Source organism: Taeniopygia guttata, chromosome 30 (genome assembly GCF_048771995.1).
Source record: "Taeniopygia guttata chromosome 30, bTaeGut7.mat, whole genome shotgun sequence".
Lineage (NCBI taxonomy): Eukaryota > Metazoa > Chordata > Aves > Passeriformes > Estrildidae > Taeniopygia > Taeniopygia guttata.
This window is the reverse complement of record NC_133055.1, coordinates 6,639,512-6,653,947: the sequence shown is the minus strand read 5'-3', so window position 1 is coordinate 6,653,947 and position 14,436 is coordinate 6,639,512. Positions and strand designations below refer to the sequence as shown.

Here is a 14,436-nt window from a genome sequence, read left to right as displayed (position 1 = left end):
AGGGGGTCACTTTTGAATCTTTTCTAGTTTTGCAAAATGCAGCCAAAAGCTGAACATTGAAGAACCCAGACCAAAATTTTGGTATCTCTTAAGAGCCGCACAAAAAGATAGACGAAAAAATTCCAAGGCAATTCAGATTTTTCTCCTTCTCCTCGGAGTAAAAACTCATTCTTACATCTCTGACCCAAACCTAAACGGCAATATAGAAATAGGAGTAATAAAAAAATACTCTAATGGTGTAGACTTTGCACTGAAACTGCTGGAAAAAGAAAAACTCCACCAGTAGGTTTAGTGTTAGAGTCAAGGCATTCCTTGATTCTAGCAAAGATGTGCAACAGAAATCATTCCATCCCCACATAGCCCGGGTGTGCAGCAAAAATCGTTCCATGACACGTGGGTTTTACTCGATTTTTCCCAAACTTGATACAGTCTAAAGCAATCTAAATGCACTGGTTTAATGTTCTGTAGTTTCAAGTTGTGCAGTTTTTAGTATTTGGTTTCCTTTTGGACATGGATTTCTTTGCTTCAGCTGTTAATGAGGTGGGAAGTGCTGATTTCCTTCTCAGCCTTTTGCAGACCAGGTGTCTGCAGCCCTTGCAGTGTCTGGGGTAGGTGTTGGTTGCTGTTTGCTGCTGGGGTTGATGTTTTGCTGCTGGGTGTTATCTTTGTGGGTATCTTTTGGGCCATTCCCAGTGTGTTGAGATGTTAAAGTCATCTCCATTGAGTGGTGTAACATCCCTTAACAAAACCTTTAACATTTCTTTCCCCAGGGCCAAGGCAAAGCAAGCCTGAGTAGAGAAATGAAAGGTTAACAATGTTAAAGTCTATGAGCTGGTGTATTTTCCATCAATGCCGTGGCAGGCAGGGCAGTGTGTGAGTGTAAGTGAGAGCCAGAGTGGAATTGTCCCATGCTCTTGCCCAGCAGCTGTGGCAGGGCAGGCCCAGAGAGCGCTGAAGCTGCAGCAGTGGCAGCAAGGGCTGTCCCCGGTGGCTGGAGCTGCCAAAGGAGGGTGGCCAGGCCGAGGATTTCAGCAGAGGATGTGTGGGCAGGCCCAGGGCCTTGCCCCGCTGTGGAGCCCTGGCTGCTGCTGCGCTGCCTTCAGTGCAGCTCAGTGGGGGCCTCCCATCCTCCTGCTGCAGGCGGGAAGTGCAAATCTCCGGGGCTGCAGAGACCTGGAGCCGAGGCTGAGGGGTCCCCCGTGCTCAGCTGTGCTGGCGGCTGTTTCTGGCCTCGGGGCCACTTGGCACGGGCCACGCCACTTGGCCACCAGTGGTGCTGCTCTGCACTCCTTAGGCAGGAGCCGATGTCCTGCTGGGATGTTGGCAACAGCAAAGTGCCAAGGCAGGCTCTGTGCCAGCCCAGCTTCCTGGGGGAGAGATGGCACCAGAGACAGGATTCTGGCCACAGACTGCTTTAAATGGGCATCCCTTATCTCCACCTTGCACTAGGTGGAGAATTCCCAGGGTAAGGAATTCCCGAGATCAATTCCAAGGGGAAATGATTGAATATCTGCCCTGGGTCTGGCTCTTCTTCTTGCCCAAGCCAATGGCAAAAGCCGTACCCATGGCATCTTGGTTTCTATCCCCAGCTTCCAAAGGTGTTTCTTTCTTTCCCCTTTCATTCTTTGTACCCAGCCTGAGCTCTGGGGGTGCCAGGGGTTCTGGAGGTCCCATTGTATTCCTAAAGCTGCCATAACCCCCTGGAGGATCTTTCCTGTAAAATGAGTTCTGCTCTCTGAGTCTGTTGCTTCTAAAATGCCTTTTATATTAATTACTCCTTTTAGAAATACCTTAATAAGTGGTCCAGTGGTTGCTGAGCAATCAGAATTGCTTTTGCCCCCCTGTTAGGTGAGATGGTGTCACCAGAAGATATTGAAGCCTTCCTGCTCAGGGCATTTCAGTTCCAGGCTCTTACAAGCACACACAGCTGTGCCGGTTGAGCTGACCATGGGGGGTAACCTGGGCTTTGTCTGATTCCCTTTCCTCAATAACAGCGTGTCTTGGAACTCTTTTCCCTTCTGCTGCCCTTGAAGAGCCATCCACAAAGACATTTTCTGCCTCAGGCCAGGCAATGTCTCCTGAATCTCGCCCAGGCTGGGTCTGGAGCTCTGTCAGTTGAATGCAGTGCTGGGTTTCTTCCCAGCCCCTCTGGGGGCTGTTCAAACAGGAGGCTGGGTTAAACCCTTCCCCTGTCCTCAGTTCTGAATCCTCCTGTGCCACTGAACAAGTTTCACACTGTAATAACCGAGCACTGCTCATCCATTGCGAGGCTCTTTTGGTTATCAGAGCTTGAACTTGATGGCAGACTGGAACAGTTGGAGATCCTGTTGTCATCAGGTTTTGGGCCTCGGTTCCCGTTGAAGCTGTGGCTGCACAATTCTGCAGACAATGAGGCCACTGTGGCCACTGCGTGAAACTTGTTGGCCCAAGAATTCCTTTGGCATAGCCCTGTTGAACATTTACCTACAATTACAATTTCTTTTCTAAATCTGGAAGAGCCACAGCTGAGGCATCAATATTTTTGGTTGTTCATTTTCTCAGGTTTTGCTCTCTTTCTCCTGTCCATACCACAGCATTGAGGCTGTGTGGGGTTAAAAAGTCCAGGCAGTTGACACAAAGGTACAGCAGCAATAGCCTCTGTATCACCTTTTACAATATTACAATGCCACCATCAAATTCCTTCCTAGTTAATATGAATCACAGTAGGAAGAAAAGAAATGGGTTTATTTCAAACCTATCCCCCACAGTTCCTAAGAGGGATTGAACAAATGATACCAGCTCAGCTTTTCCATTTATTCCCTTAATAATGAAAACACTCCTTTACAATGTTCCCCTCTTAGGTGTAAGATTCAGAGTGGATGGAGAGGCCCCTGTGTCCATCAGGAGAGGCCTCCTCTGGATGCAGACCCAGCCTGGATGTTCTCCAGGGCTGCAGTGTGGTGGGTCCCCGGTGGGATGGGAGCTCAGAGAGCCCTGACAATCCATGTCCATGCAGGGGTGGACTCGCTCCTCCTGAGGGTGCTGCTGTCTGTGCTTGCAGTGTCCTTGTGGGCTGCAGCTGGAGCCCTGACTCCTTCCCAGGGGCTGTTTGGGTGGGCTCTGCCCTGGCCAGGAGGGCAATGCCTCTGCCAGGTGCTCGTGGCCGACGCCGTCCCCTGGGTGCTGGGGCCCCCTTGGGCCCTGGGGTTGGTCCCTCAGGGGCTGTGGGAACTCTGCCATGGCCTTTGCCTTCAGCTTGGCCTTTTGCTCATCCCTCCTTGCCTTCAGCTGCTGTGCCTTTGTGCCCAAGTGCTGCAGGGCCTTCTTCTGCCACTCCTGCAGCCCCGGTCACTGCCTGTGGGTGCTCATCCTCTGAGAGCTGCTGAGCTTTCTGCAAAATCTTTCCTTTCTGCAGGGACCCAAACCAAATCCTTCACAGAAAATCCTGAACCTTCCATGTGCACTCTGCATTTCCCAGATGTTGCTTTGTTTTGCTCCTTGTGCTCAGGGTCCCCTGCACAGCCCGTGTGGCAGAGCCGGTGCCTGTCCTGCCGCAGTGTCCAAAGGCGGCCCCCCCGGCGGGCAGGGCCGGCAGCTCCCCGGGGCCGGGCAGCGGCCAGGGCGTCCCGCAGCCTCCTGGGGGCCGAGGGCCACTGCCGGCCCTGCCCGGGGCTGGTGGGGTCAGGAAGCGCCCGGCGCTGAGCCCCGGCTGCCCCACAGCCCCGGCCCGGCCCCGCAGCTCCCCACAGGCCCCCAGCCCTGCTCCCGGTCCCGCACCTCTGCGCCCGCTGCTGCCGCTGCCCACCACAGAGAAACCCCTGACATCCTGACCTCCTGCTTTTCCTCTCCTGGAAACTGGGAATTCAAAGTATCAGCTGGCAAATTGTCAGGATAAGACCCTGCTGAAAAACATCCCAATCCTGAGTATTTTTCTGTTCCTCCTCTTTGCCATCATCCTTTTTCTTACCACACACATTCGTCCTGCTGCTTCTTGCCTGAACCATATTGCTGCACACCCCCCTTCACCTGATCCCTTCCCAGCACACCAACACCATCCATCCCCTGTTGTCCAAATCCCTTCTCCCCTTCCCTTATTGCCCCCCTGGGTGTCCATGTCCTTAATTACCTCTGGGGGAATGTGCAAACTACCTCAGCATTCTCCCAAGGGACCCTTCAGAGACATTTTGGGGTCATCATCCCTTTGGCCAGGAGCCCTCCCTGGCTTTCCCTTTTCTCCCCTCCATGGGTGCCCTGCCATGTTCACTCCCCGAAGGTCCCAGGGCACTCACTGATGAGATTTTCAGTGCTCTCTCCCTGCTGACTCTTCACAGACCCCCCTGATGTGTCACTCGTCTGTCTCCTGGTCACTCCCGGGTCCCCAATCAATCCCCGATGCCGCCGCCAGCCAAGGGAGCCGATCACCCAAAGTGGGTGAGGCACCTTCAGCTGCACTCCCTGCCCCAGGGTGTGCGGGAAAATTGACATCACCAGAGTATTCTGTTCACAAAGCAGACAGAGGAGTCCTGTGAAACTAATTTCATTTCTAAAAATGGGAGAGGCCATGGGACATTCCACATGGGGTCTATCAATTGTTGGAGGACACAGCCTCCTTTTCATCCTAATTCTCCTGGCCACATTTCCCTCTGCTTTCCCCATTGGCTGAAGCACTCGAGAGCTACAGACTTCCCAATCCACCTACTACATACTCCCTTAATATGCTCCCTGCTTTTATATAGCAAATGATATTCATGGCTCTGTTAAGTCTTTGTTGTTCTTCTGGAAGTTCATGAATAGAGCAGGGCCTTGGCTGAGCAGCAGTCTGTGTCATCAATTAATAACATTTTCTGAAACCGATTCCTTCTCCTGTCACTCCCTTGTGTACAGCTCCCTGGCCCTCTGAGCCTTCCCCAGCTGGACTCCCCGCCTCGGCCCCATCGCCCCCGCGAGGGGAATTTGGGGAGGTGGGAGTGGGGCAGCGCCAAGGCCTGGCCCCCCCGCGCTGTCCTGGCGGGAGCGGCTGCAGTGGGGACCGAGTGCGGGCGGGAGCGGCCGAGAGCCCAGCGCTGCCCCAGCCCGACCTGCCCCAGCTCCATCCCTGCCCCTCGGCTGGGATGCTGTGGGTCTGGGGGGAAGAGGGAGCCGGCAGTGGGTGCTGGGCCTGGGGGCAGGAGGAGAAGGGAAGGAGAAGCAGGCTTGAGGAACACAATGGTCAAACAATGTAGGTGGCAGGAGAAGGTGGGATTGTGCAGGAGAAGGAGGAATATCAGGAGGAAGAGGAGTGTGAGGAAGAGGAGGGACACAGGAGGAGGAGAAGGAGCAGAAAGAGGAAGCAGCAGAAGGTTCCACCCCTCCCTGTATCTGCAGCCTCCCCCCAGCCCCAGGAGCGTTTCTCCCCCCACATGCAGCAGGTGACTGTGGAGGGGGATCCATGATTTTCACAGAGTGAATCTTGGTGTTTCTGAGCTTTCTTGGGCTAAATGTTGGTGCTTTGGTTTTATGTGGCAGCTGAATCTTTATGTTTTGGAGGAAGTTTTTGCTGAGTTGTGATGTTTGGGGAGTTTTTGATCTGTGTCTTGAAGTTTGTGGGATTTTTGGGCTAAATCTTGATATTTTGGAGGTTTATACAGATACAAGATTCTTAGTGACTTCCTGAGATGAACTGGAGCAAGGAGGAACCTCCAGTCCAAGGTGCTCTCCTCTGTTTTTTTTCCCCAAACCAGGATTTTTCATTCCCTGGGCGTGTCTGGATGGAGGAGGAGGAAAAGCCCCGGAGATCCTGCAGGAGGAGGAGCTGCAAACCCAGCCCAGGGAGCTGCGGGGAGGAAAGAGGCCCCCTGAGCCAGGAAGGCGGGTGGAGATCCAGCCAGAGCTCGGAGCTGGTGGAGAAGCCTCATGGCAGGGAGAAGCCCCACAAGTGCTTGGAATGTGGGAAGGGTTTCAGTCGGAACGACCACCTGATCCGGCACCAGAGGATCCACACTGGGGAGAGGCCCTATGAGTGTGGGGAGTGTGGGAAGAGGTTTCGGACCAGCTCCCATCTCCTCCTACATGAGCGGAGTCACAGAGAGGAGAGGCCCTTCCGCTGCCCCGACTGCGGGGAGGGCTTCAAGCGAAACTCCCACCTCACCAGGCACCGGCGCATCCACACCGGGGAGAGGCCCTACGAGTGTGGGAAGTGTGGGAAGGGTTTCAGAGACAAGTCTGGCCTGATGGTGCACCTGGTGATCCACACTGGGGAACGGCCCTACGAGTGCTTGGAATGTGGGAAGGGTTTCAGTCGGAGCGACCACCTGATCCGGCACCAGAGGATCCACACTGGGGAGTGGCCCTACGAGTGTGGGAAGTGTGGAAAGGGTTTCAGAGACAGCTCGGACCTGGTCCAGCACATGGTGATCCACACTGGGGAACGGCCCTATGAGTGCTTGGAATGTGGGAAGAGCTTTGGGCGGAGCGTAGACCTGAGAAAACACCAGCGCATCCACACTGGGGAGAGGCCCTACGAGTGTTGGAAGTGTGGGAAGAGCTTCTCACAGAGCTCAAACTTGACCCAGCACCAACGGAGGCACCAGTAAAGGAAGCCCTGTGAGTGCCTGGAGTGAGGGAAGAGCTTGGAGTGAGGGAAGAGAGTGAGGGAAGAGCTTGGAGTGAGGGAAGAGAGTGAGGGAAGAGCTTGGAGTGAGGGAAGAGAGTGAGGGAAGAGCTTGGAGTGAGGGAAGAGAGTGAGGGAAGAGCTTGGTGCGCTGCTCCAGCTCCATCCCCCATGGGAGGATCCGGGCTGGATGATCCCCAGTGACCCCCGTTGGGCAGAGCCCTGGTGCCCCCGTATGGGGAATAAAACAGAGAGTAAAGCAATGGAGCTGATAAAGTGTCGGAACCCAAAATGTCCCTCAGACATTTTTAGAGGTTCCAGGCCTTGGTCAGAAGCATTTTAGACCCTGGCAAGCAGCTGAAAACAGCTGTAATTTTGAGTTTGAACCATGGAATGAATTACCAACTTTGAGGGTGGAACAAGCAGTCACAGAATGTTAGATGGTATAGTAAAAGTAGTCACAAATTAGAGGGTAAAATTTTTTAGTGTTGTACAGGGGGGTTTTAGTACCTGTACAGGGGGGTTTTCACTTTGTACAGGGGGGTCAGGAGTTCTAAGATGGAGGAAAGTGGTCCTTATCTTATTCTTCCTCCTTCTTCTTCCTTACCTCCATGTTCTTGGTGATGTTGGCATTCACAGATTGGTTTAGAGTAGAAAAGCACATTGTAACGTAGATAGTAGGTATTGGGGAAAATCTATAAACATATAGTACGTAATATATCATATAAAAGATAGTAGCAGCTTTGGGCGGGGAGAGAGACGACGAAGACACCGGACAGTGAGGGTGTCAGGAGAGTGTGTACCTCTGCCTGGGCCGCAGACCAAAGCAGCCGCAGCGCAGGACAATCTTTTAGATAGCTAGCAATAAACTACCTTGAGACCGGACAACAAGAGGCTGTGGAGTTTTTCTTTGGAAGCACAGGTTGGAGGAGAGACTTTACCACCACACGAGAGCCCCAAATCAATCCCGGGGTTCTCACACCTGGTGTCCCTGGCCGGGCATCAACAAGAAGAAACATCAAAACAGCCTCCAACCCTCAGCGGCAGAAAAGAAAACAAAAAAAAGGAAAACAGCAGAGTGCACAAACTCTCCACAAGTTCCAAGAAGAGAGGGAATGAGAAGCTCAAGATAAGAACCTGACCTTCACCAAGACAACTCGTCTCGGGGACTTTCCAGGGAGGAGACGACCCAGAAGCGCGCCTGGGATCTCTCACCTGTGACCTGCTGGACAGTGAACAGTGCCATCTCCGGACCGACCTCGGGCTGACTCAGATTTTGGTGAGAAAGGTCAAAATTAAGAACATGGGGGGGGAATTCTCCCAAGAGGAAGCTCAGACAGTATCTGTCCCACGGGAATTCTCCCGGGAGGAAATTCAAATAGTATCTGCTTTACAAGGCATCATCTCTGCCCATCCGGTAGAGATCACTCAAAAAGAATTGAAAATGTTGTTATTGTGGGTGAGGTGTAATTTCCCACCCTCGGATTTAAATTTGTTGTTTAAGTCAAATTTTTGGCAGGAAGTTAATAAGCAATTATATTATCGAACTATAAAGAAAGATAAGCTTGCTGCAGAACTACTACCTTCAGCGAGAACAGTTTTAGAGTCACTCGCACAATGCAGCAGCTCAAGTCAGGCAGCCACGGCTCCTGGGGAAAAACAGGGGGGGGGACAGTCCAGCCAGCAGCTCGGGACAGGTCCTTCCACCACAGATATAGTAGAGGATACCCCTTCGCGTCCCGTATCCCCAAGTTCCCACTGCTCCTCAGTGTCCCGAGAGTCCCCAGGCTCCTCCGACGCGGAGACTCCCCAGATGGAGGCAAGCAAGCCAGGCGCGGCCCCCGAATCCGCGGTGGGTGGGGGCGCCGGCAGCAGCCCAGTGGGTGAGAGTGCGTGCGTGAGTGTCGAGCAGAGGGAGGAGGGAGAGGAAAGTGCTCTCGCATCTGCGCAGGCTGGGAGTTCAAAACAGCCGCGCAGAAAGCGAAAGCGAGGGGACGGACGGGGGCGGGACGGACAGGGGCGAAAGCGGGGGGTGCGAGTGCGACGGTGGGACGCTCTGAGCGTCCGGTGACGCGTTCGATGTCGAGAATCCGTGAGGCCGCCGAAGCGGCCGCCCAGATGGCGCGGGAGAGCGGCTCCCTGACCGCAGCAGCCGCATTTGCCGAGGGAGCGGCAGAGGGACAGCGGGAGGCGTCCCTCGCTGCAGCTCAGGCGGCGGGCATGCGCGGGAAGGTTGAGCGGGACCCGGAAGCCACAGGGGGAGGGGATTTTTCGCATCTGGAACGCGCGGCACGGGCGCGGGCGGGGCGGAGCCGGCACACGCGGGCTGTGGGTGCTGGCACAGAGCCAGGAGAGGGGCAAAGCGAGGCAGAAACATCAGGGCCAGAATGGGAACAGGAAAGTAGTTGCGTCAGTCTCGGGAAGGACGACAGTAGCTCTGAATCTGAGGCAGTGCGGGGTGGAGCTAGGCGGAAGCACAGCCGGAGTCGGAGCAGAGGCGTCCGCACCCCCGTGATGACGCAGGCAGAGTCGGGGCGTGGCCAGGATGTAAACATTCCTCAGGGCACGGTTCCGTTGCAGTTCCCATGGCAACAGTCGGCCCAAGCCCACAGCCAACCCCTGTCAGCTTCAGACATGGGCAGAATAGAACAGTTATTACAACAAGAGTCAGTTTCACAGAGTGCAGGGAGTGCAAACGTGAATCAGTTATGGGGAGAAATGCTCAAACATTTATCAGGAATTACCACGGGGTTTGCAAATGTGAATCAGTTATCAGAAGAGATGCTCAAATATTTATCAGAAGTGCAAATCGGAGAGCCAAGTGCAGTCCCGGCCTCAGTTGGTCAGGCGGCAGCGCCATCTAGTGGCGGAACCACAACATTGCAGCAGATTTTACAGGACCCAGTCAGACAAGGCAAGGTGTCACACAGTGGTGGGACTTTGACAATTCAAGACTTTTTTCCAGCTTCTTATAAGAAAAAATCTAGGATGAGAAGAGCTGCATCTGCACGACAGCAGGAATCTCCGCTGACTCCAGAAGAGTGCGGGATTCAGGACACTTCTGCTGGGGCTCAACAACAGGATGACACGATTCGCATCACTGCCTCGGAGGGTGTCCCAGCTTGGACAATTCCAAAATCAAGGTCTGCCAAAATTTCGGGGCAGGGAGAATCAATTTCAGTATCAAAAAAAGTTGTTGAATTTCTTTTACGATATTTAAGCATAGCCTTGGAGTCGCAGCCAGAGCTGTTGGTTCATCTTCCAAAAATTTTCCAAATAATGCAGGGCAGTCATGTGTTCTCCTCCACAGCAGGTGCTCCACTTTTCTCCGGAGGCACCCAGCCTTCATCTTCACAGATGCCGCAGACGCCGTTGGTATCGGTGAGTGCTGCTGCATCAAAGCTGCAGTCACCACAGATGACTCCACTCTACAGGCAAGTACCCACAGAATTTCCAGCTTTGCCGGATGCGAAAGTGGACTGGCAGGACATTCGGGCAGAATTGGAGAAGGAGAAAGGTTTATTGCAGGGCTCGGGAAACATGGTGATGCCAGTGAACTATGATGCTCAGGGCCAAAACCCGAGATGGGAACGCCTGGATCGTGGAGCAATCAAAGATTTAGCTAAGGCCATTCGGGACAATGGGTTGTCATCACCATATTTCAAACAGATGTTAAAAAGTATTTTTGGCATGTATGATTTAACACCATATGATCTTAAATATCTCGCAACATCAGTTCTTACAGACACCCAAGCTCTCATTTGGCAGAAGGCGTGGCGGAGATCCCTGGAGGAGCTGAGAGCCAGATACCAAGGCGGGCCAAACGCGAACCTCACCATGGTGCAGCTTGCCGGTGATCCTCCTGAGGACGATCCAACTCAGCAGGCGGTGAGACTCCCACGACACGTGCTCAGCGACATCAAAGAGGCGGCACGGAGAGCAATTCTTCAGATTGCTCCGGCGGGGGTCCAGGACAACATCTACACCGAGATCAAGCAGGGTTCTTCAGAGCCATTTTCCTTGTTCGTGGATCGTCTTTCTCAGGCAGTGGAGCGGCAGGTGACCGAGGAGGGGGCGAAACCACATCTGACCAAAAGCCTCGCGTTCTCCAATGCCAACCCAGAGTGCAGGCGAATCATCAGCATGATGCCGCACCAGGCCACCTTGGCGGACATGATTGAGGCGTGCAGCAAGGTGGGAACACCACAACATGTTGCTTCCATCATGGAGGAACACTTGGGGGATCGAATTGAAAAGCGTGTTAAGGAAGTTCTTGCAAATTATGCAAAGGGCAACACCGGTGCAGAGAGACGGTGCTTTGGGTGTGGGGCACAAGGACATTTTAAAAGGAACTGCCCACAACTTGCAAAGCCCAACAAGCCACCAGACCTCTGTCCTCGATGCAGGAGAGGGAGACATCTCGCAAGTGAGTGCCACTCACAGACAGACGTGGATGGAAAACCTCTTCCGGTTCCGGGAAACGGGAAAAAGAGCGCGAATCGACGCCAGCGCGCACCGACACAAATTCTGGCGGTGACACAGAGTCAGCAGGAGCAATCCTCGGGGAACAACAAACAGAATCCTTCAGCAGAGCAATCTCCAAAATCCCCAGCGACCCAGACTTGGTACCACCCGGATTCCAACGCGTCCTGGCAACCTCCAAATTGACGTGTTTTTTGGACAATAGCCATGCAGTGATACCCACAGGTGTCACAGGGACTTCTTGGAAAAGGCAGGATTTTTTAATAATGGCCAGAGACAGAAGCAGCATTCTTGGACTTGTTGTTTACCCATCTTTGATTTCAGCAAACCGTAATGAGGAGCTGATGGTCACAGCAAAAGCCTTGCGACCACCTTTGACAATTCCACAAAATACACCGATTGCTCGAGCCATGGCTTTGCCATCTCACCCAGAAAGGCAAGTCATGCCAGTGTTCAACACACGGGACTCTTTTTCTGGTGATCAAGCAGAAGTGCATGCATCTTGGGTGAAACATGTGAGCCGAGATCGGCCTGTTGTTACTTGTCAGTTGACTTGTAACGAAAAGACAATTACTATCACGGGAATGCTTGACACAGGAGCAGATGCTACAGTTATTTCATACATTTTTTGGCCCCGGGAATGGGACTTGGTTGCACCTTTGGGCTCTCTCTCAGGCATAGGAGGAAGTTCCCTATGCATGCAGAGTGAAAATGCAATCGTTGTCAGAGGCCCGGGAGGGAAAACAGCAGTCATCCGTCCTTTCATCATGCAAAAGCCCATCACAGTGTGGGGAAGGGACCTTTTGGCACAATGGGGACTGAAATTAGAATTGGATTTTTGACAGGGGTCACTGTGGCACTCGCCACTCTGAAGCTGACCTGGAAAACAAATGATCCTGTTTGGGTGGATCAGTGGCCCCTTGAGCGAAAGAAATTGAGTGCCTTGAAAAAGCTGGTCCAGGAACAGCTGCAGAAGGGACACATCAAACCCACAGACAGCCCATGGAATTCTCCAGTGTTCGTCATTCACAAGAAAACTTCAGGGTCTTGGAGACTGCTTCATGATCTCAGGAAAATCAACGAGGTCATCGAGGACATGGGACCACTTCAGCTTGGACTCCCATCTCTCTCAATGATCCCGAGAGACTGGTCACCTGTGATCATTGATCTCAAGGACTGTTTTTTCAGCATTCCACTTCATCCAGATGATGCTCCACGCTTTGCATTTTCTGTCCCAAGCATCAACAGAGAAGAACCTCTGCAAAGGTACCATTGGACAGTTCTTCCGCAAGGTCTCAAAAATTCTCCAACCATTTGTCAGTGGTACGTGGCCCAAGCATTGCATCCAGCACGAGAGAAGCATCCAAAACCAAAAATTATTCATTATATGGACGATTTGCTCATTGCAGCACCGACAAAAAAGGAGGTGCAAGAGGTTCGTGACTGTGTGATTGCACAGGTGCAAAAGGCAGGACTGGAAATCAGTGCACCAAAAATACAAGAAATTGCACCTTGGAAATATCTGGGCTGGAAAATCTCGAAGCAAACAATAAGACCACAAAAGCTGGAGATCAACACAAAGGTCACCAATCTGCAGGATTTACAGCAGCTTTTGGGGGAGATCAACTGGATGAGACCAATCCTGGGAATCACCAATGATGACATCTCGTCACTGCTCGATCTTTTGAGAGGGGACAACAACATCAAATCTCCCAGAACTCTGACACCTGAAGCAAGAAAAGATCTTGAGAAGATCACAGACATGATTCAACAGAGACAAGCACATCGCTTTGTGGAATCATTGCCTTTTCATTTAGCAGTGTTGGGGGAAACAGCACAGTTATATGGGTTGATTTTTCAATGGGATTTGTCTCAGATGGACCCTCTTTTGTTGATAGAGTGGGTTTTTTTAGCTTACAGGCCCTCAAAAACAATTCTTACAGATTTAGAAATGATAGCACAAATTATTATTAAGGCGAGAACCAGATTGCTGGTGATGTCAGGCAGGGATTTCTCAGTCATTCATGTACCTTTAAAGAAAGTATATTTTGAGTGGGCGATGCAGAAATCACAGGATCTTGCAATTGCTTTGTTAGGGTATCCAGGGATTTGTACAGTTCATTTTCCGGCGCACAGGATGTTAAATGCAAAAGTAAGTTTCAGGGAAAAGCCAAAAATAAGCCAGGAACCAGTGGAAGGGATGACAATATTCACTGATGGTTCAGGGAAAACTCACAAATCAGTGGTCACATGGCAAAATCCAAAAACACGGGAATGGGAATCAGACATAAAAATAGTACAGGGTTCGCCACAAATTGTGGAATTGGCAGCAGTGGTCAGGGTTTTTCAATTGTTTCAGGAACCTCTCAATCTGATCACAGATTCAGCATATGTTGCAAATGTGGTCAAACGATTAGAGGGATCACTTTTGAAACACACTGACAATGAAATTTTATATTCATATTTGTTATGCATGAGGACAATTCTAGAAAATAGAGAGCACAAATATTTTGTTGCACACATCAGGGCACATTCCTCACTCCCAGGGTTCCTAGCAGAAGGGAATGCTCACGCAGATAGGCTCACAATGACCATATCACAGACATTGCCAGATATTTTTGAGCAGGCAAAATTGAGCCATGCATTTTTCCATCAAAATGCACAGGCGCTGATGGAGTCCTTCCGCCTTTCTAAAAGTCAGGTGAGGGAGATCATCAGTGCTTGCCCAGATTGTCAGCTTGTGCAGCCTCCTGCATCCACAGGAGCTGTCAATCCAAGGGGATTGCAGAGTCTTCAGCTGTGGCAAGCTGATGTGACAAAATACCCATCTTTTGGGAAGCTCAAAAATATCCACGTTTCAGTTGACACATTTTCAGGGGCAATTTTTGCATCATTACATACAGGGGAAACTGCAGAACATGCCTGCAGACATTTTTTGCAAGCATTTGCATCACTCGGGGTGCCACAAGAAATAAAAACAGATAACGGTCCAACTTACACAGGTAAGGTGCTTGACAAATTTCTGAAAAAATGGGGAGTCAAACACATTTTTGGTATTCCTTATTCTCCCTCAGGTCAAGCAATCATTGAAAGAACACATCACACCCTGAAATCCCTCTTGGATAAACAGAAAAGAGGGGAAGCAGGCGCAACACCACACATGCGGTTGAACAAAGCTCTGTATGTATTGAATTTTTTAAATGGTTCTTTCTCAGAACCCACTCCACCAATTGTTAGGCACTTCACAAACAGCACACAAGCAAAGCTAAGGGAAAATCCTTTAGTTTTGATCAGAAATCCAGAATCCGGACAAATTGAAGGCCCATTTACATTAATAACTTGGGGCAAGGGTTTCGCTTGTGTTTCCACAGAGCGAGGACCGAAGT

General features: G+C 51.6%; 1 pseudogene; it reads left to right on the top strand.

Moving 5' to 3' along the window:
• Positions 1-14,436, top strand: part of LOC140680996 (uncharacterized) — a 608,239-nt pseudogene that overhangs the window by 141,343 nt on the left and 452,460 nt on the right.